Here is a 23,102-nt window from a genome sequence, read left to right on the forward strand (position 1 = left end):
ACAGTGTAGATTGCAAATTTCTGAAGAGCATCACCTTCAAGCAAGAGTGGGGTCTGAGTGAAACAGATTGTAAGGACTTTACTTATTGGCACCTGTTACAGGCTTATATGATAAGGTGTTTTTGTTCACCCTGGATCTGGGATTTCATTGTAAGATTGACTTCCTGCTTCATTTTCCCCTGCATCTTGATTCTATAAACCCTAGCTTCAGCCCGATCTATTTACTATCCCAGAACACAATATGCATTTTCACACCTCCTGTATTTACTCTGTATGTAATTCTTTCTACCTTTCAAACACACACACAAACACACACACACATGCACACACACAAACATCTACACATGACACGGTCTACTCAAACTTTCAGGTTCTCAACTCAGAATTGACACCAGCATTCCTTTAACTAGCACCTTAAAAAGTGATGCTTGTTTCGATCTGCCTTTAATATAATTAATTACATACTTGCACATCTCTTCTGCTAGATTGTAAGCCCCATTGAGGACAGTGTAGGGCTTATTCTCATTTATTTCCTACACTACTTGCAAATACTAAGTGATCAATAAAAAAAATCAATTAAACGAATGACTTTTATCAATCTAGCCAGTCAGTTGAAAAGAGATGTGAAACCCCAGAGAGGGGATAAAATAATGTAAAAATACCAAGAGACTTTTAAACTGTGGCATCAGGAGTTCTAACTGGACTCTAGGACTGACTTGGGGATAGGTGTGGTGGAAAAGGCTGGGCCATATACATCTAGGCTGCCCTCTACCAAGTTTCTTCGATTGTTCAGAGGGTGTTTGACTCTCATCCCTGAGATCTTCAGATGCATGTAGATGAGGTGCCCATCCTGTCACTGGTGTTGAGCTATATATTCTTCTAAGACACCACTTTCTCTAGCAGGGTCAATGTTGTGGTGCAGGTATAAATAATAAAGAGGCAACCGAACAAATATTCAGACCAGTTACTGATTAGGTAAAGTATTTCTTAGTAGTAATTACTGGTTTGGGTGGAGAAGGAGGAAAATAAAAAGTATAGACATTTAGGTAGAAGGGGGCTAAATCACATCAATTAATTCCTGATGTAAATTAGAGACTACTTTTTTGTTTGTTTTGCCAGCTATTCTGTTTAATCAGTATGAATTCTTATATGGGATATTGACAAATGTTTTAAATGAAGCACTTTGTGGAAAAGAGTTCAATTATTAGATTTCTTAGAAAATATTACTTATCAGCATTTAGTTTTGGTGAAGACATTTATTTTTAAAGTTATGTTTCCTGTATACATGTAATGAATGTTAGTTACTATTTCTTTTTTTTTTTTTATAAATTTATTTATTTATTTTTGGCTGTGTTGGGTCTTCGTTTCTGTGTGAGGGCTTTCTGTAGTTGTGGCAAGCGGGGGCCACTCTTCATCGCGGTGCGCGGGCCTCTCACTGTCGCGGCCTCTCTTGTTGCGGAGCACAGGCTCCAGACGCGCAGGCTCAGTAGTTGTGGCTCATGGGCCCAGTTGCTCCGCAGCATGTGGGATCTTCCCAGACCAGGGCTCAAACCCGTGTCCCCTGCATTGGCAGGCAGATTCTCAACCACTGCGCCACCAGGGAAGCCCCACTATTTCTTATCTGAAAAAATATCACACAAATGAATCAATTCCTCTGGTATTTAATATAAAGACAGCATTATAAAATCAAAGGCAGTTTTCAAAAATGAAAAATGCAATAATCCCATTATCCTAAACTGCTTTTATTTTTCTTTATTTCTGTGAAAATTTTTATGCATATAAGAGTTTATATCATTAATGTGTAGTTTAAAGAATAACATTATTCATAAAATAAATACACATAAAACACAGAGACTAAAACAATGAAACATTACAAGCTCCACATGCATCTCTATCCAGTCATACCCCCTTCACATGTACTAGGCTGAACTGAATGATAATCATCACCTTGCTTTTCCTTTGTCACTTATTCACTTATGTATTAAAAAATGTATTGTTTACTTTTGTTTCTTTTTAAACTTTATACACAGACTATGCATATTCTTAATTTTAAGGTATATTTATATTGATACAAGTTCATTTTCACTGATGAATATACCAGAATTTAAAAAATTCATTTTACCATGTATAAACATTTGGATAGTTTCTCATTTTTTGCTTTTATGAACATTCTTATGCTTGTTTCCTGGAGCTGTGGCATAGGGAATGTTCAACTTTTTGAGATAAATTACCCAGTATATTATTAGAGTCCTTATTACTCCACATTCTTGCCAACTAATCAAAAATGAAATCAAATTTTATTATGGTTTTAATTTGCATTTTTATGACTACTAATGAGATTTGTTATATTTTTGTATATTTATTGACTTGCTATTTTCTCTTTTGGGTAATGTTTGCATGATTTTTGCCTCTCTTGGGTTGTCTTTTGCATTTATTTGTAAGAATTCTCTCTCTATATATATGTTAGTAACCTTTTGTCATTTATATTTATTCTTTAAATCATCCCCTGGCTTGTGGTTTATCTTTTCATTCTCTTCTATGATGTTTGGTGAATATACGTTATTCTTTGAATGTGGTAGAATTTATTAGTTTTCCTTTTACAGAATATAATTTTTGTGTTTTATATAAGAAATCTTCTCCTACTCTGAGATAGTAAAAATCTTCCCATACGGTTTCTTTTAAAAATGATATTGTTTTTCTTTCAAATCAATTGCCCAGCAACAGATTTTATGTATGGTATGTGAAGAAGTTTTTTTCCCCTTCATGATTACCAATTAAATCAGTGCAATATATTGAGCAGTCTGTTCTTTGCCTACATGTGTGCAATACTGACACTATCATGTGTCAGGCTTGTGTACACGTATGGGCAGATCCGTTTCCAAGTTCTCTGGTTCCTATTTTTCTTTCTTCAAGCCTATACAACACCAATTTATTTTCGTAACTTTTTCATTGAGTCCTAACATGTAGTCATCCAAGTCCTCTTGTTCCCTCTTCAGGACCATCTTAGATTCCTTTGAGCCTGTTTTCCTTCATATAAATAGGATTGATATATTATTTGGTAAAGAATTAACATCTTTATGAGATTGAGTTTCCTATCTTGGTACATGGCATATCTCTCCATTTATTTAACTTTGCCCTAATTTCCTTCAGAAAGTTTTATGATTTTCTATATTAGTCTTTACTATCTTTTAGGCTTATATAATACAAGTTAAATTTTTAAAATTTAAATTATTCTCAATGATTTTTTATTGTATAGCAATTTAATTAAATCTTGTATATTAACATAATTTCTAGCAATATTACAAAACTTTTTCCTATTTCTAATAATTTGTCTGAAGAGTCTTTGGGCCTAGAAATTTGGAGCTGTGTGCATTACATTTAACTTAACAAAATATACAGTCTCTCAATGTTTTAAAACTCTTCCTGAATAACACAAGGAATGCAGAATTAACTAATTCCAATGTCCTTCTCAAATCCTATGTTACTTTCCAGTAATTTCTCAGTTTACTTCTGAATTTTTCATGTTTTCTTGATCTCAAACCTTCTTTGGATAAATTTCCTTCTGTCTAAAATATATTCTTTAGAAGCTAATTTTGTCAGCCTATTAGTAGTAATTCTCTCAGTTTTTATCTGTCTAAAATGTTTTCATTTTACCCTTGTTCACTGAAAGATACTTTCACTTGACATAGAATTCTGTGTCGCCAAATATTTTCTCTCATTATGTTGAAGATATTCAGCTTGCTTCCATAGTTGTTATTCAGAAGTCAGCCTTGACTGGTAGGGAATCTGTTTCTCTCTGGTTGCTTTTAAGATGTTCTCTTCATTTTTGATATACTACTGTTTTTAACCTGCAGTGTCTAAATGTGGATTTATTTTTATGTATTCTACTTTAGATTTTTTAGACTTACCAAATTTGTGGGCTAGATTTTTTCAACAATTCTAGAAGCTCTTGTAATTTCAAAAATGTCCTTTTCTTATTCCATTTGTTATGTCATTTTCAAACACTGATTATAATATACGGAATTTTCTCATTCTTTTTTACTGTGGCTCTTAAATATTGTCCCTTATTCCTCTCATTTGCATGAATCTGTGTAAGTTCACAGATATTTCTTTGAGTTTACTTCATTTAATGTTATTTGATTTATTTTAACAATTATATCTTTAACTTATAAACATTCTATATTTCAATCCAGTCAGATTCTATTGCCTTCTACTTCTCAGTTACCCTCTTCTATCTATGTAAACGTATTGAACACACATACACCCTTTCTGCAATTCTGATACCTGAAGTCTTTCAGAAGGTCATCTGCGCTTTGATGTCTGTGTTGATTCATACTCACGATGGCTTGTTCTCTCATGCGTTTGATGAAATGTGAGCTCAGAACCCTTGGAACTACACTGAGGCCAAAGATGCTTCCCAGGCTTCTGGGAGCACTCCCAAACAGGACGAGTTAACCAAATTTTTGGATTGAAGGGCTTTGAGCCAATTGATATTATGAATATAGTCCCAAATCCCATATGAATGGGAAATTTTTTTTTCACTTTCACTCAGAGATAACATCATTTCAGGAAGGTATTTGCATTGGTTTTCTCTGTTAGATGAATTCTTTTTCCCTTACTTACCAACTAATGTGTCATCCTAAAAGGAGTCCTAAAATTTTTCAGTTTTTTTACCTGATTTTTACCTTTCTAGTCCTAAAAGGTACTATATCTCCTACCCCAGGCATGCATGCAGGCTTTTAAAAATCAAGCATTAGGCAGCATGTGTAAGTAGATTGTCCAAGGAAAAAGTTTGGCCATAGTGGTTTGTTTGTTTGTTTTTAATATGAATGAAAGAGTCTTTAAATTCTTTTGTGCTTTACAATTTTCAAAACTTTCACACACATGATTTCATATAATCCCATAATAAAACCTTTTTTCCCCCTACCCCTAAATTGCCCTGATCCCCTTCCCTCCCCCTCTGGTAACCATCAGGTTTGTTCTGTATATCTGTGAGTTTGCATCTTTTATTTTTTGCTCACTAGTTTGTTATATTTTTTTAGATTCCACATATAAGTGATGTCATACACTATTTGCCTTTCTCTGTCTGACTTATTTCACTCAACATAATGCCCTCCAAGTCCATCCATGTGGCTGCAAATGGCAAAATTTCATTATTTTTTATGGCTGAGAAGTATTCCATTGCATATATGTACCACGTCTTCTTTATTCATTCACCTGTTGATGGGCACTTTGGTTGCCTCCATACCTTTGGCCACAGAGCTTTTTAACTTTTCTGAAATCACATTTTCTAACCATTTGAGGCTCCTTTATTTTTATATCCACTCACCTATATAATTTTAAAATATATTAAAATATATTTTGTCTCTCATGTTGAGGCCTAATATATTAAAAAGCTTTTACTGAATTTCTCATCCGTAGTATCCAGTATCCAGAAGGAAATAACTTTCATTTTTCCTTTTTTTTAAAGTCTTTATCCACATCTATACATAATTTTAAATGTATACATTACAATATATATGATGAGTTGAGTATTGATCAAATAGATTATGTCACTTGCATAGGTTCTTAGAGAATCTGGTCAATATACAGCTCTTATGTAGAAACTAGCTGTTATATACAATATTACAAAGTTAGTAATTTTTACAAAACTGATAAAAATAGAAAATGAAATAATAAGACTCAATATTGAATCATATATTCCCTTATGAGTAAATTTAGCCTTTACAGATTATAAAGAAACAAAACTGTTGTATTACATCATATCTTTTTTTGTTTTTTTAATGGAAAGGAAGATTCTTGGAAGTGAAATATTAAGTTTCTCAAATACAAATGTCTATTAAGGGAATGTAAAATACCAAGTAGGAATAAATGCTTCTAAAGTGCTCATTCGGTTGTTTCAGAGATAGAAAAATCAACAAAATAAGTCTGGTTATTTGGCAATATGGCTAATTTAAACCCATGCCATGATGCCAATCTTGAGTGCATTTAATTCTGCACAGTCAGTACATGTTACTTGACCTATGAGTACTGGTCAACTCTGGAATTTTTCAGATTTATACAACTATAATATAATATGGTATGATATGATTCGATATATTAAAGTATGACATACTGTGTCATAATAAGTCTTAACATAGTATAAATTTAAATAATACATTTAGCAAGTTGAATAGAATTGTCATATACATAGACGTGTGCTATTTTCTGACAGTAAAATCTCCATGTCATGTTGTACTATTTTTAATAAAAGAGGTTATCAGACACCAAGAATTTCAAAGTATTACAGAGAGCAGGAGTTGCCACAAATGATTTATAATCTCAACAGCATTGCCCTGCTTGAGGTTTATAAGATCATACTGTTCAATCAATTCCAAAAGCTATTAAGGGAAGCTCCATGTATATAAGTTGCTGGGTTTCACTTTGGTATTGGGTAAACTACCTGCAGTATGTTACTAACATGGCTTTTTCTTAAAGGTGCCGTGACAATTTCAATTGTTATTTATTTTAAATGTGTAATAAATGGTTGTATTTTCCTTTATCCATGGAAACATTGATTATAGATTCTGTCAGGCTCCAGAGGAAAATCAGATTGTTATGCCAGCCTTGATTTTTTTTTCTTTCTTCACTATGAGTGCCTAATCTTTATCATGAATGCTAGTTGATCATTTGTGACAATTGTTAAGCTATAGTTATAGTTAAATGATGACATACAAAAAGGGACACCATGAAAAAGTGATGGAAATTTAAGAGAAAATTTTAATCATTCTTTTAACCTATATAGTGAAAGTTATATTTTTAAATTCTTTTTAGTCAATTTATGTATTTCACTTCATAAGTTGAAATGAGTGTGCTATTATATCCAAGACTCATCTAGCATTTTCCATGTGTTTCTGAGAGACACAATTAGAAAGTTACTGGAATCCATGAGTCTTAAAGAAAAATAAGGTGGGGAAGTCAACTCCAGGAAGGGTAGTCACTTAATGAAAGTCTATTTGACAATATTATCATTACTAAATTGTATTATTAAATGTGTCCCAAAGCAAGATTAGAGCTGTGCTCATCAGCACAATATTTGAAGGAGACCAGGTTATTGCCTCTCATGATTGTTCTCATATTATGGACAGAAAAACTGCAAAGACACAGAAGGATGAAGAAACACTGCATTGTACTGCTGGCCTCACTCAGAAATCCCAGGAGTGTGCTTGGACCTCTTCAAGCACCTGCAAGTCTTAAAAGGCACTGCTCTTGAAGTATCAGCAGAAAATACACGTATACACCTAAGGAAAAGCACAAGGAAAAAATGATGGTTTCACAAAACAACACACTAACTCAATAACCTGGGAAGGAATCTTCTAGATCGATCTTCTAACATAAGAAGGAAAGGAAACTCTTCCAAATAAAACTTACCTCTAAAATAAGAAATAATTCACAATTATCTGTCAAAATAAAGTGACTGTAACATGGGCTTTTCATCATACCCCACGGTATACTTCTATTTTCAGGTAAATTAAAACTAGGAGGCATTTAAAAAGATTTATAAAGATTGGCGAACTTCCTTCAGACTCAGTCCTCTGCCCTTTATGACGATCACAAAGAAGTAAAAATGAAGGTGGCTTTGTTTCTGTTATTGGCAGGGCAATACGTCAACCACCAGGTTTCGGTTGACTCAGCGTCATCTGCTCTTCACCGCACTAACGGTGAAGATCAGACACTAAAGTGTGAACATGAGTGTCAGGTATCCCAGCGTGGATCATGAGTGTAATAAAGGGGCAGGAAGGAGAGGCACAGAGAAATTAAAATGCTAAATGGAGAGTTAAAATACAAAGTGAAAATTTAACATCAAACATGAGAGAGATGGGAAAAATTAACTGGGTAAAAACTCACTATACACAAGAGAAGGGAAAAGGCAGTGAGACTGGAAGGTGGTGGACAGAAACCTCAGATGTAGCTCAGACTGAACACGAGAATGGTAATATTGCTCTTAATTTTTGTTCTGACAAAACCAGAGCTGGAAACAAGGAGTTGGCTACAGATGGTTTATTTACGAGGATATAGATGCAGGTAGTTTACCCAATAACCAAAATTTAAGGAGTAGGCTGATTGAAAGAAAAGAGGACACAAAGCCATAAAAGGTGTGTTGCGAACTGGTTACTACTGTGGCTCATTCTCACTGGCGCCCTCTACAGGGCCACGTGGAAGACACCTCAGGGACATCCCACCAAAGGAAAAGGGGGTTGGGACAATGTATGAAATGCTGTCCCCAGAGTCCTGAGTGCCTGTGTGGACCAAGTGCTTTCCCCAGGTTTCAGGAGAAAACAGCAACAACCAAAACTCAGGCATGTATGTCTGGTTCTGAGCAAATATTTAAGTTACAAAAGGCATACTTTAAAGGAGAAAAGAAAATGAATAAAATTCTAAAATAATTAACAAATTCAAATCAAGATGCTATAAGCCAAAGGTGATATTAATAGAATAAGGAGGCAGAAGAAAAATTAGAGTATGTAGTAAAATTGCCATGGAGAGAAGAAAATTCCACAACTTGAATTCAACAATTATATTTTGAAATTTGCAGAATTATTGAGACTGTGCCAGAAATGCTGAGTTTTCTTTTCAATAAATCTTCTCTATGTTTCATAGAAAAGATAGCCATCTGGGCCCGGGACATCCTTGCAGATAGGGGGAGACCTGTGAATAGGTTCTGGCCAGTATAGAATGTTCTATGGGAGTTTCTAAAAATCTTTCTTAAGACAGTATATGAGATCTTTTTTCTCTTCTTCTCCATTTCATTCAGCCAGCTCTCAGAGAAGCAGATGCCACCCCTAGTAGACCTTGGGGTCAAAGTCCTGCAGCAATAATAGAAGGGGCTGACATTTAGAAAACCACATCAAACCTAAACCATCCACCTTGACTTTTAGGCAAAAGAGCAATATTTAAAATATCTCTGGGGCTTAATGTTTCCTGCCGCTGAACCTAATCCTATTGGATTTTCAGACAAAATTCAGTTAATATGAAGTGTTGCTACTGTTGCTGCAGATTTATATCAATTAGCATTTATATATATACACACACATATATTTGATGTATATTTGATATACAGATCAGTGTATATATTGGTTTACATTTGAGATATATATACACATATATATGTATATGAAGTTCCCTGAGTAGCCATTGCTTTTCAAGACATTTTTGTATTCCCAACTGATGCAGGATGAAAGAAGGTAGGAGACAAAAATCATTGTTACTATTTTAGTTTATTTCCTTTGAGTCTTTTTTTCCAATGACTAGGCTTTTAGTCACATAATTGTTATTATATTTATGCAACTTTTAAATTATTTTTCTATGGTATTACATAGTCTTAACACATAGATTTTAATGGCTATAAGTTGTTAAAATATATGGGAAGTAAATGTAAAGGTTATAAAGTGTGAAGTTGTAAGAATAGCTTTGTTAGGCAACAAACTCAGTGACCAGATATGGGGATAGACTAGATGGCTGTAGTAAGAACTCACTGGAACAACATACAGCCTGAGGAGCAGAGGATATGAAGGCTGAATCTATAGAGGAGGGCGGAACCCACAGCCAAAGAACATAAAACCATCAAACACTACCAGCTCTGTAAAGGCCAACGGCAGGGCAAGATGTGGGCACAGCCAGGAGCTCACAACTCAAGGGCAGGATCCTAACAGATAAGTACCCCCAAAAATGTGTGTGCCTGTGTGTGTGTGTGCGCACATGTGCATGGGTACAAGGATGGAGGGAACAGGGCCTTGGCATTTCAGTAGGTTTTTGCTTAAGTGATTAGGTGTGGCAGGCAGAGTTAAGATGAAAGTGATCCTTAATATACCATGGTCACATTTGTGAGTGGCTTTTAATTTTTCTTTCCAAATGATATTTCAATAAAGAAAAGTAAACATAACCCCATACACACACACACACACACACACACGCATTTGATTTCTGAGATTACTTCCATGAATCATTTAGGAGAAATGGAATTGCTGGGCCACAGTCCATTTTATGTTTTTTTAAATCTCTTTATAAAATTTTCTCAATCGCTTTCCATAAAAGTTCTAGCAAATAAGACTTCTACCAGTAATGGATTTGACCTTCTTCTTTAATCACACTGGGTATCATCAGAAATAATTAAAAGGAAAACAATCTTTGTTTGATGGGTGACAAAATCAATGTTATTCTGATTTACATTTCTTTGATTAATACAGAAAGTAGATATTTTCTTACAATTATGTACTAATTTCAGTTCTTCTTCACTAAATTGTGTATTAATATCCTTTGCCTATCTGTCAAACATATACTGCAATCCAATTCATTTATGCAGTAGTACATAAGGGACAAAACTTAGTGAATATTTTTTAAGGCATGTGTATTAGTTTGCTTAGGGTTTCCCTAACAAAATACCACAGACTGGGTGGCTTAAACAACAGGAATTTTATTTTCTCACAGTTCTGGAGGCTGAAAATCTAAGACTGAGTTGTCAGCAGGTTTGACTTTCTCTGAGGCCTCTCTCCTTGGCTTGTAGATGGTCACCTCTTCTCCATGTCCTCACATGTTCACCCCTCAGTCTGGGTGTTGTCTGTGTCCTAATCTTTTCTTATAAGATCACCAGTCATATTGGATAAGGGTCACACACATGACCTTGTTTCACCTTAATTACCTCTTGAAAGGCCCTGTCTCCAAAAACATTCACATTCTGAGGTATTGGGCCAGGTTAGGACTTCAACATATGAATTTTGTGGAGACACAATTCAGCTTATAATATCCAAATGCTGAAAGATGGGTTTTACATTGTAAAGCAAGTAGGGGATACTTTTTGCTCAGTTTTCTTGAAGAAGTTTCTAGACAAGGAAGTTAAAATAATATTTGTTTTATGGATAGTTAATCCTAACAACATTGTTGAAGGTAGGCTGAATTAGAGAAAAAATGGAAATGAGTGACCAGCTGGAAGACTCTCGGAACAGCCTAGGAAGGGAACATTGAGGTTCTCAACCATGTTGTAGCCAGCGGACAGGGCAAGAGGACTATTCAGGAAGCATTTTCTGATTCTTAGACAAGTTATTTACAACCTTCTCCAACAAGAACAGGCCTGGAGGATATAACAAAACCCTTTGGCTATGGTGGCTGTGACAACAATGATATGGTGGAAGGGCAAAGTTCTAAAGCATCCCTGCTGTCCTGGGTCCTCTTAGCTCCCCCCCTCCAGAGCCCCCACACTCCCTTAAGGAGCATTGCCTCAGCCTGCCCTCAGCAACTGCATAAGCTAGACTGACAGGAGCTCTGTGCTAGGGAGTTGATGATATGAAATGCAGGTTTGTATCTGCCTCCTTCCTGTTAGGAGATTGAGGCTCTGCATGTTACTCAAGGATGAAGAGTTAGTGTCAGGCCTAGATTTGACCGAGGTCTCTGGGTGACAAAGCCTACCCTGCCCTGCTGATGAGCTTTGATTTTAGGAAGCATTCATATCTGAACATTCTTTTGTTTTTCAAAGTTCAGACAGACTAAGTTAACTGAGATGCTAGTAAATTTATTTACATTAAGATGGCCCGTGGGTACCAGCACTGCCACCTCAGCCAGTGAGTCGTGGGTCCTACCACAGCGAAAGCATTGCAGCATGCTGGTCCCTGTTTCTGCCATAAGGTTAAGATTAGTTCTAATAAACCTTTAAGCACAAGGGGGAGCTTAAGATATCTTTATCCACTATAAAATTCTGAAGATGATAATCATGGTCTATGATTCATATTTGCATTTTTTAGCTGAAGTATAGTTGATTTACAACGACGTGCCAACTAATAACATTTTATGAATCTTATTGAAAGCTCCTTCTGTGTCTTTGGGAAAGATTTAGTTTAAAAAAATACCCCATTTCTCTGAGGAACACTACTTGTCAGGCCATTGACGTCCAAAGTCAACGCTGAGGGCAGGTACGTTATCTTAGACTTGGCAATTTGATGATTAAAATAAGCCCATTATTGATAATCCTAAGAAGGATGCTAAATTCTCTATTTTAGAGCACATTAAAGAGATTTTTAGTTTGAATAAAATTTGTTTGTATACTTTTTAGTTTATTTTTATAAGGAAATTATTTCAAAATAGCCTGATTTTATTAACATGTAAATAACTTCTAAGTGATGTTTGAAAACAGAAATAGTTCTTTTAATAGAAAAAAGTATTACTGTTAAAGCTCAATTTTCAAAGAGGTAAAATCATTACTCTCAGGCAAATATTACAGAAATCTGTGTCAAAGGTTCTATTTAACCCATTAATTAATGAGGGAAGCAGTGATACTGTGCTTGGCTCAAGGAGCATTTAGGAAATTAGGGTACTTATAGGTAATTTAATGAAGAAATGTTAAGATAGCATACAAATGGTTAGTAGATACAAACTGGTTAGTATCTAACAGGCCATCAATCATTATAGTTATCTGTTCCACCAGACAGAAATAATTTGCATCTCTACTGGAGGAAATCTATTGAATACAAATTAGCAAGCCAAGTCTAGGACCTTTAATGAAGAGTAACAGTGAGAGGAACCAAATTCCTCCCTGGACAATCCTTGGGTAGCTGTTGCTCCTATGTGATATTTAAAGATGATGCTGCCCATCTCTTTGCTTTTTTTCTAAGTTTTGAATAATCTTTCTGGCAATGAAAGCTTAAATGCAAATTTGTGTGCAGATACCTTTATTTAAGTATTCAGAATTATATATGTGTGTCTACTTTTCATCTCAACATAGGCTGAAAATATAAATAAGAAAATTTCCCTGTCTGCAAATAGTTTACAGTATAAAAAGGAAACAAATAGGTATACAATGTATTATAATAAGTGCAATAAAAGATATATGAATGAGTGATGGTAGGATTCTGAAGTGGGCCAGGGATTTCAGGTCTTGGTGATCAGGGAAATTCCTTAAAGAGGTGACATTGAAGAACAGATAAGATATATGAGACTCATGGAATCTGGTAAAAAGAAAATATACCTCTATCTCTCTCAGTATATAATTTTTGGTGGATTTCCTTCTGTCTTCATTTCTATGTGGGGAGTTTTATACAATGTTGTACCTATAATATTGTGACATGCTTGTTCACTTGTATATATATTAAGCAATTTTCTATAGATATGTTAAGCTTTTGGAGTTTGGATGTGGAAGGAAATAGAGGCAGGGTAGTCAGTTTCAAAAATGGTGTTTCATAAAGTGTGAGCTCCAGATCACCTGCATCAGAATTAAGAGGCTTGTTTAAAAGGCAGTTTCCTGAAGCCACTTCCCCATGACCACCTTGCCTTGTCTTGTACCCACAGTCCCTGTGTATAGTCAGGCACATAATGATATGTAAGCAATTACTTTCTAAACTGAACTTTAGGAGTTAGTATGGTAACAGATGTTTCGCTAAGGGATTAGAGATTACCAAAAGTGTGCCAGTGAGGAAACCAAGGAGAAGAGGAATGCAAAAGTATATAACAAATATCAATTATGGAAAGGCAGTGATTTCTCAGTTTAACAACAATAACATCAGTTTATAACATTAAGCAGAAGCAATCATTTTTAAAGAATTTTATCAAATATATTCTAACCTGTAAAATACAATTAATTGATTATATTCATTGCTCTGAAATAGCATACCTATATATGTAAATAACTTACAGATTGTTGGGGAAATATAATTAAAAGCAAAATCTTCTCCCAATCCAGAAATCCTCTCCACAAACGTAGTAGAGAAAAAATAGTTTTATTATTGAATAAGCATTAAACAAGAATGATATGTGCAACACAGGCAAACCACTAAAAGAATATAAAACCAGAAAGTAATCTCACCCTTTTATGTACAACCAATACAACCCATTCCACATACATTTTCAAGATGGACAATAGCTAGTCCTGAAGTGAGAGGATTTGACAGCATCATTCATCACACAGAGTTCATCCTAACTTTATCAGGTTATTGGGGTAACCATCTGTATTGGCTAATTGGCTTTATCCAGAGGAGAAAAAAACATATATTTATGACAGGAAGTAGTTTTACAACCTGGAGCAAGGCCCCTACCAAAGTTAGGCTACTACCTCCCAACAGAAACTGGGAGGTAGGGGTGTTATCTATCTTGATGCTTGCATTTCAAAGAGATGGCTTCCAAGTCTTTGAGAAAGACATCTTCAGGTCATAAAGCTGACAAAAGGCCTATCTAGTCTTCAAAAGGATTTATATACATTTCAAAGAGAGGAGAAAGTGCTTATAATCACAAGTTTTCTAAATTTTAGTCAGCCCTCCTTATCTGCAGTTTCCTCTTCTGGGGATTCAATCAACTGAGGATCGAAAATATTTGAAAAAAAGTAATTTCAGAAAGTTCCAAAAAGGAAAACTTGAATTTAGTATGCACTGGCAACTGTTTACATAGCATTTACACTGTATTAGGTATTATAAGCAAACTAGAGATAATTTAAATTATATAGGAGGATGTGCCTTGGTTATATGCAAATACTACACCATTTTATATAAGGGATTGAGCATACCCAGAATAAAATTAGAACCACTTTCTCCAGGTAGGTAAATGTTTGTGGTTTGTATTAAATGACCACAATACATTTTACATAAAATAAAATTTTTGCTCAGTAAATTTATGACAAAAGTACATTTCTCAGGAAAATTTATGATACTTATAATTTATTTATTCTCTGTCTTTACAACACTGAAAACCATCATACATGAATTGTCATAACTATCATTTTCTGGAACAAAATATACGTACAGCTCAGAAATATTGTGGGTTTGGTTCCTGAACACCACAATAAAGCATATGCCACAATAAAGGGAGTCACATGAAATTTTTGGTTTCCCAGCACATATAAAAGTTATGTTTATATTATAGTCTCTGAAGTGTGCAATAGAATTCTATCTAAGAAAACAATGTACAGACCTTAAATAAAAAATAATGTTGTTGGAAAAATGGTGCTGATAGACTTATTCAACGCAGGGTTGCCACAAACCTTCAATTTGTAAAATACACAATATCTGGAAAGATCAATAAAGCGAAACAATAAAATGAGATATACCTATAACATTTGTTTCTGTTTTTAAAAGGCACTGAAGGAAAATTTATTATAAATGCAATTTAAAAGATCTTTTACTGTTATTATGTAATAAATTATGCTCATCAGGTATATTTTCCTGCAAGGGCTCTATCTTATATTTTTAGAACCACCAGATTCTGTAGTGTTTATTTTTGTAGTCATTACTTCATGCAACAATTTAAAGCCTACAAGGAGTATATTCTAATTTTGAGAATTGAATTATAAATCTCTGTAATTATTACAGGACTTCTTAGTGGATAGAGAAAACTGTATTTGCAGATAATTTATTCTTAATATTTTAAAGTTTTAACTCTAGTTTCTCATATGGAAATATACTCAAATAGAGAAATATTTAAAATAGAGCAAAACCCAGCTCAGGTCAGGTTTTTCTGACCTCATTGCCAAGAGGTAGACACCAGTCATGCACTGTGACCAACCAGGAAGGCAGTACACATGTATGCAACATGTCTATATGACTTATTCTATGGAAATTGTAGCCACTTTGGGGTAAATAAGGGTAGCAACTGTGGCTTAGAGTCTCTATTATATCAGAAATTGACTTATAAATTGATATACAAAATATTCTTCAATCAGAATATAATTTGATCTGTAGTCTGTAATTTGGTCTATATTGCCTTTGTCTAAAAATGGTAATTAAAGTAATAGTAGGGAAATGAGGGTGCACATCTTCTATGAAATACTACGTTTCTTTGAGAGATTGGTAGATAGAGATGCTTTCTCAGATTTAGTCTCCCCACGTCCACCATCATCACAACCTCTCAGTAGCAGTTAGTGAGAAATGTTCTAAAATTCCATTGGGATCAACTCTGATCTCAGAGCTGAATCAGAATTGGGAAATGATAATCTTTGACATCAGACTATTGGTAAAGTAGGAAAATGCTTTTAATATCCATGTTTGCCTTTAAAAGCCACAAGTGTTTTGAATGACTTTTATTTACATGGGCTCATATGTCAGTCATACTTATTTTTAAAAGGCACATTCTGGGAATTCCCTGGTGGTCCAGTGGTTAGGACTCTGAACTTTCACTGCCGAGGGCGCAGGTTCAATCTTGGGTTGGGGAACTAAGATCCCATAAGCTGTGTGGCTTGGCCAAAAATAAATAAATAAATAAAAATTAAAAATTAAAAAAAGACACATTATATAAAAATTCAAAATTTCTCCCCCAAAAATATGATGTGTATCATTTTAAATAAAAACTAAATAATTAAAATTACGAGAATTTTCCTTGTTCATTGTTAAGTAAATTTTTTCTCTTTCTAAGCATGTAATATTTATGTAAACCAGCCTGCCAGGGAAAAATGCAAAGCAAATATAGTTTCCAAAGTGGGGATATTGGGCTCTGTTGATTGATTTAATTCAGCCAGTATTGACTGAACAGAGACTAAGCTTTAAGGTGAGATATAATAAAATGCAGAAATGAATAAGAGACAAGGAATATAAAGATAAATACTCAAATAAATGTACAACAGGATATTGAGTACAATGAAAAAGTTTTACATGATTTTAGAAGGAGAGAGAATTGGGATATCAGGAAGGTATACAGAAGCTATTCATTCCTTCATTTAAGTGTAAATTTATTTTTACTTATTTGCTTATTTATTGTTTGAACTTCTACTTTGTGCAGGTAATGTTCTGGTCACCGAGGTTAAACTAGGGAACAAGACAAATTTCCTGCTCTTAGGAGATTTCCCTGTTATATGTGATTGATTATAGCCTTAAGAAGTGGATGGAGTATCAGTAAGGGTAAATGAAGTGAAATCGTTCCAGGCAGTGGGAAATCCAAGGATCCTGGCAAAAATGTGTGAGAAAATAGGAAATAGGAAGGAAACTATTTGGCTGGAGTGTAAGGTACATACAGGAATTAGTAGAATTTAAGGTGAGAAGAGGAGTTGAAACACCAGTAGGATCAATAGGAAAGTGGTATTTACTGAAGGTTTTAGAGGAGAGGAACACTGTAACAGAAGGTGCTTTGGTGAGGATTAAATGTGATGATAAATGAGAGAGGTGGGGCCAGAGTCCGCTGATGCTAGTTGAAATCATTTTTATAGTCCAAGTGAAAGGTAATAAAGTGTCTGAAATCATGGAAAAGATTTTGATAAATATGGTGATTTGAAGCCTTTATTTATTTTTGTCTGAGGGATAGCACTCTATATCCAGTAGACTTTTAGAAATAGAATCACAAATTAGAAACGGCATCATTCCCTTCCTTCATCCCCTTACCCAAAGGCAATAGGAGAAATTCAAAAACAGCTGAGATTTTAAACCAGTGTGAATATTAACAATGGCTTAATTCCCATTATTTGAAACAGAAAAGATTGACACATTAAACACATTAAAGAAATTTTTTAAAAAAAGAGAATTAGGGGATAAACCAAGATGGCGGAGTAGAAGGACGTGCTCTCACTCCCTCTTGTGAGAGCACCAGAATCACAACTGGCTGCTGGACAATCATTGACAGGAAGACCCTAGATTTCACCAAGGAGGATACCCCATGTCCAAGGACAGAGGATAAGCCACAGTGAGACGGTAGGAGGGGCACAATCAAAGTAAAATCAAATCCCATAACTGCTGGGTGGGTGACTCACAGACTGGCGAACACTTATACCACAGAAGTCCACCCACTGGAGTGAAGGTTCTGAGCCCATGTCAGGCTTCCCAACCTGGGGGTCCGGCAACAAGAGGAGGAATTCCTAGAGAATCAGATTTTGAAGCCTAGTGGGAATTGATTGCAGGACTTTGACAGGACTGGGGGAAACAGAGACCCCACTCTTGGAGGGCACACACAAAGTAGTGTGCAAATCGGGACCCAGGGGAAGGAGCAGTGACCCTGGGGGAGACTGAACCAGACCTACCTGCTGGTGTTGGGGGGTCTCCTGCAGAGGCGGGGAGTGGCTCTGTTTCACCGTGGGGACAAGGACACTGGCAGCAGAGGTTCTGGGAAGTGCTCCTTGGCTTGAGCCCTCCGAGAGTCTGCCATTAACCGCATCAAAGAGCCCAGGTAGGCTCCAGTGTTGGGTTGCCTCAGGCAAAACAACCAACAGGGAGGGAACCCAGCCCCACCCATCAACAGTCAAGTGGATTAAAGTTTTACTGAGCTCTGACCACCACAGCAACAGTCAGCTCTACCCACCACCAGAGCCTCCCATCAAGCCTCTTAGATAGCCTCAACCACCAGAGGGCAGACAGCAGAAGCAAGAAAAACTACAATCCTGCAGCCTGTGGACCAAAAACCACAATTACAGAAAGATAGACAAGATGAAAAGGCAGAGGACTATGTACCAGATGAAGGAACAAGAAAAAACCCCAGAAAAACAACAAAATGAAGTGGAGATAGGCAACCTTCCAGAAAAAGAATTCAGAATAATGATAGTGAAGATGATCCAGGACCTCAGAATAAGAATGGAGGCAAAGATTGAGAAGATGCAAGAAATGATTAACAAAGACCTAGAAGAATTAAAGAACAAACAAACAGAGATGACCAATACAATAACTGAAATGAAAACTACACTAGAAGGAATCAACAGCAGAATAACTGAGGCAGAAGAGCAGATAAGTTACCTGGAAGACAGAATGGTGGAATTCACTGCTGCGGAACAGACTAAAGAAAAAAGAATGAAAAGAAATGAAGACAGCCTAAGAGACCTCTGGGACAACATTAAACGCAACAACATTTGCATTGTAGGGGTCCCAGAAGGAGAAGAGAGAGAGAAAGGACCAGAGAAAATATTTGAAGAATTATAGTCGAAAACTTCCCTAACATGGGAAAGGAAATAGCCACCCAAGTCCAGGAAGTGCAGAGAGTCCCATACAGGATAAACCCAAGGAGAAACACGCCGAGACACATAGTAATCCAAGTGGCAAAAATTAAAGACAAAGAAAAATTATTGAAAGCAGCAAGGGAAAAATGACAAATAACATACAAGGGAACTCCCATAAGGTTAACAGCTGATTTCTCAGCAGAAACTCTGCAAGCCAGAAGGAAGTGGCATGATATACTTAAAGTGATGAAAAGGAAGAACCTACAACCAAGATTACTCTACCGGCAAGGATCTCATTTAGATTTGATGGACAAATCAAAAGCTTTACAGACATGCAAAAGCTAAGAGAATTCAGCACCACCAAACCAGCTCTACAACAAATGCTAAAGGAACTTCTCTAACTGGGAAACACAAGAGAAGAAAAGGACCTACAAAAACAAACCCAAAACAATTAAGAAAATGGTCATAGGAACATACATATCGATAATTACCTTAAACGTGAATGGATTAAACGCCCCAACTAAAAGACATAGACTGGCTGAATGGATACAAAAACAAGACCCATCTATATGCTGTCTACAAGAGACCCACTTTAGACCTAGGGACACATACAGACTGAAAGTGAGGGGATGGAAAAAGATATTCCATGCAAATGGAAACAAAAGAAAGCTGGAGTAGCTATACTCATATCAGATAAAATAGACTTTAAAATAAAGAATGTTACAAGAGACAAAGAAGGACAGTACATAATGATCAAGGGATCAATCCAAGAAGAAGATATAACAATTATAAATATATATGCACCCAACATAGGAGCACCTCAATAAATAAGGCAACTGCTAACAGCTATAAAAGAGGAAATCGACAGTAACACAATAATAGTGGGGGATTTTAACACCTCACTTACACCAATGGACAGATCATCCACAATGAAAATAAATAAGGAAACACAAGCTTTAAATGACACAATAGACCAGAGAGATTTAATTGATATATATAGGACATTCCATCCAAAAACAGCAGATTACACGTTCTTCTCAAGTGCGCACGGAACATTCTCCAGGATAGATTACATCTTGGGTCACAAATCAAGCCTCAGTAAATTTAAGAAAATTGAAATCATATCAAGCATCTTTTCTGACGACAACGCTATGAGATTAGAAATGAATTACAGGGAAAAAAACGTAAAAAAGACAAACACATGGAGGCTAAACAATACGTTACTAAATAACCAAGAGATCACTGAAGAAATCAAAGAGGAAATAAAAAAATACCTAGAGACAAATGACAATGAAAACACGACGACCCAAAACCTATGGGATGCAGCAAAAGCGGTTCTAAGAGGGAAGTTTATAGCTATACAAGCCTACCTAAAGAAACAAGAAAAATCTCAAGTAAACAATCTAACCTTACACCTAAAGAAACTAGAGAAAGAAGAACAAACAAAACCCAAAGTTAGCAGAAGGAAAGAAATCATAAAGATCAGAGCAGAAATAAATGAAATAGAAACAAAGAAAACAATAGCAAAGATCAATAAAACTAAAAGTTGGTTCTTGGCGAAGATAAACAAAATTGATAAGCCATTAGCCAGACTCATCAAGAAAAAGAGGGAGAGGACTCAAATCAATAAAATCAGAAATGAAAAAGGAGAAGTTACAACAGACACCGCAGAAATACAAAGCATCCTAAGAGACTACTAGAAGCAACTTTATGCCAATAAAATGGACAACCTCGAAAAGATGGACAAATTTTTAGAAAGGTATAACCTTCCACGACTGAACCAGGAAGAAACAGAAAATATGATCAGACCAATCACAAGTAATGAAATTGAAATTGTGATTAAAAATCTTCCAACAAACTAAAGTCCAGGACCAGATGGCTTCACAGGTGAATTCTATCAAACATTTAGAGAAGAGCTAACACCCATCCTTCTCAAACTCTTCCAAAAAATTGCAGAGGAAGGAACACTCCCAAACTCATTCTATGAGGCCACCATCACCCTGATACCAAAACCAGACAAAGACACTACAAAAAAAGAAAATTACAGACCAATATCACTGATGAATATAGATGCAAAAATCCTCAACAAAATACTAGCAAACAGAATCCAACAACACATTAAAAGGATCATACCCCACGATCAAGTGGGATTTATCCCAGGGATGCAAGGATTCTTCAATATATGCAAATCAATCAATGTGATACACCATATTAACAAATTGAAGAATAAAAACCATATGATCATCTCAATAGATGCAGAAAAAGCTTTTGACAAAATTCAACACCCATTTCTGATAAAAACTCTCCAGAAAGTGGGCCTAGAGGGAACCTACCTCAACATAATAAAGGCCATATATGACAAACCCACAGCAAACATCATTCTCAATGGTGAAAAACTGAAAGCATTTCCTCTAAGATCAGGAACGAGACAAGGATGTCCACTCTCACCACTATTATTCAACATAGTTCTGGAAGTCCTAGCCACGGCAATCAGAGAAGAAAAAGAAATAAAAGGAATACAAATTGGAAAAGAAGAAGTAAAACTGTCACTGTTTGCAGATGACATGATACTATACATAGAGAATCCTAAAACTGCCACCAGAAAACTGCTAGAGCTAATTAATGAATATGGTAAAGTTGCAGGATACAAAATTAATGCACAGAAATCTCTTGCATTCCTATACACTAATGATGAAATATCTGAAAGAGAAATTATGGAAACACTCCCATTTACCATTGCAACAAAAAGAATAAAATACCTAGGAATAAACCTACCTAGGGAGACAAAAGACCTGTATGCAGAAAACTATAAGACACTGATGAAAGAAATTAAAGATGATACCAACAGATGGAGAGATATACAATGTTCTTGGATTGGAAGAATCAACATTGTGAAAATGACTATACTACCCAAAGCAATCTACAGATTCAATGCAATCCCTATCAAATTACCAATGGCATTTTTTACGGAGCTAGAACAAATCATCTTAAAATTTGTATGGAGACACAAAAGACCCCGAATAGCCAAAGCAGTCTTGAGGCAAAAAAATGGAGCTGGAGGAATCAGACTCCCGGACTTCAGACTCTACTACAAAGCTACAGTAATCAAGACAATATGGTACTGGAACAAAAACAGAAACATAGATCAATGGAACAAGATAGAAAGCCCAGAGATTAACCCACGCACCTATGGTCAACTAATCTATGACAAAGGAGGCAAAGATATACAATGGAGAAAAGACAGTCTCTTCAATAACTGGTGCTGGGAAAACTGGACAGCTACATGTAAAAGAATGAAATTAGAATACTCCCTAACACCATACACAAAAATAAACTCAATGGATTAGAGACCTAAATATAAGACTGGACACTATAAAACTCTTTGAGGAAAACATAGGAAGAACACTCTTTGACATAAATCACAGCAAGATGTTTTTTGATCCACCTCCTAGAGTAATGGAAATAAAAACAAAAATAAACAAGTGGGACCTAATGAAACTTCAGAGCTTTTGCACAGCAAAGGAAACCATAAACAAGATGAAAAGACAACTCTCAGAATGGGAGAAAATATTTACAAACGAATCAACGGACAAAGGATTAATCTCCAAAATATATAAACAGCTCATTCAGCTCAATATTAAAGAAACAAACACCCCAATCCAAAAATGGGCAGAAGACCTAAATAGACATTTCTCCAAAGAAGACATACAGACGGCCACAAAGCACATGAAAAGATGCTCAACATCACTAATTATTAGAGAAATGCAAATCAAAACTACAATGAGGTATCACCTCACTCCTGTTAGAATGGGCATCATCAGAAAATCTACGAACAACAAATGCTGGAGAGGGTGTGGAGAAAAGGGAACCCTCTTGCACTGTTGGTGGGAATGTAAATTGATACAGCCACTATGGAGAACAATATGGAGGTTCCTTAAAAAACTAAAAATAGAATTACCATATGACCCAGCAATCCCAGCACTGGGCATATACCCAGAGAAAACCGTAATTCAAAAAGACACATGCACCCGAATGTTCATTGCAGCACTATTTACAATAGCGAGGTCATGGAAGCAACCTAAATTCCCATCAACAGACGAATGGATAGAGAAGAAGTGGTACATATATACAATGGAATATTACTCAGCCATAAAAAGGAACGAAATTGAGTCATTTGTTGAGACGTGGATGGATCTAGAGACTGTCATACAGAGTGAAGTAAGTCAGAAAGAGAAAAACAAATA

At 35.6% G+C, this 23,102-nt stretch overlaps 1 protein-coding gene and 1 long non-coding RNA gene across 2 annotated transcripts in view; one reads left to right on the forward strand and one right to left on the reverse strand.

The window, feature by feature from the left end:
* Nucleotides 1-20,585, reverse strand: part of LOC309638419 — a 328,072-nt gene extending 307,487 nt beyond the window's left edge. The window contains exon 1 of the long non-coding RNA XR_014251109.1: nt 20,308-20,585. This is a non-coding gene — a long non-coding RNA (uncharacterized lncRNA). The remainder of the gene's footprint in view (nt 1-20,307) is intronic.
* Nucleotides 1-23,102, forward strand: part of KHDRBS2 (KH RNA binding domain containing, signal transduction associated 2) — a 754,183-nt gene that overhangs the window by 451,869 nt on the left and 279,212 nt on the right. The gene's annotated exons all lie outside the window — the stretch shown is intronic.

Source organism: Balaenoptera physalus (assembly GCF_965194825.1).
Source record: "Balaenoptera physalus genome assembly, chromosome: 11".
Classification (NCBI taxonomy): Eukaryota; Metazoa; Chordata; class Mammalia; order Artiodactyla; family Balaenopteridae; genus Balaenoptera; species Balaenoptera physalus.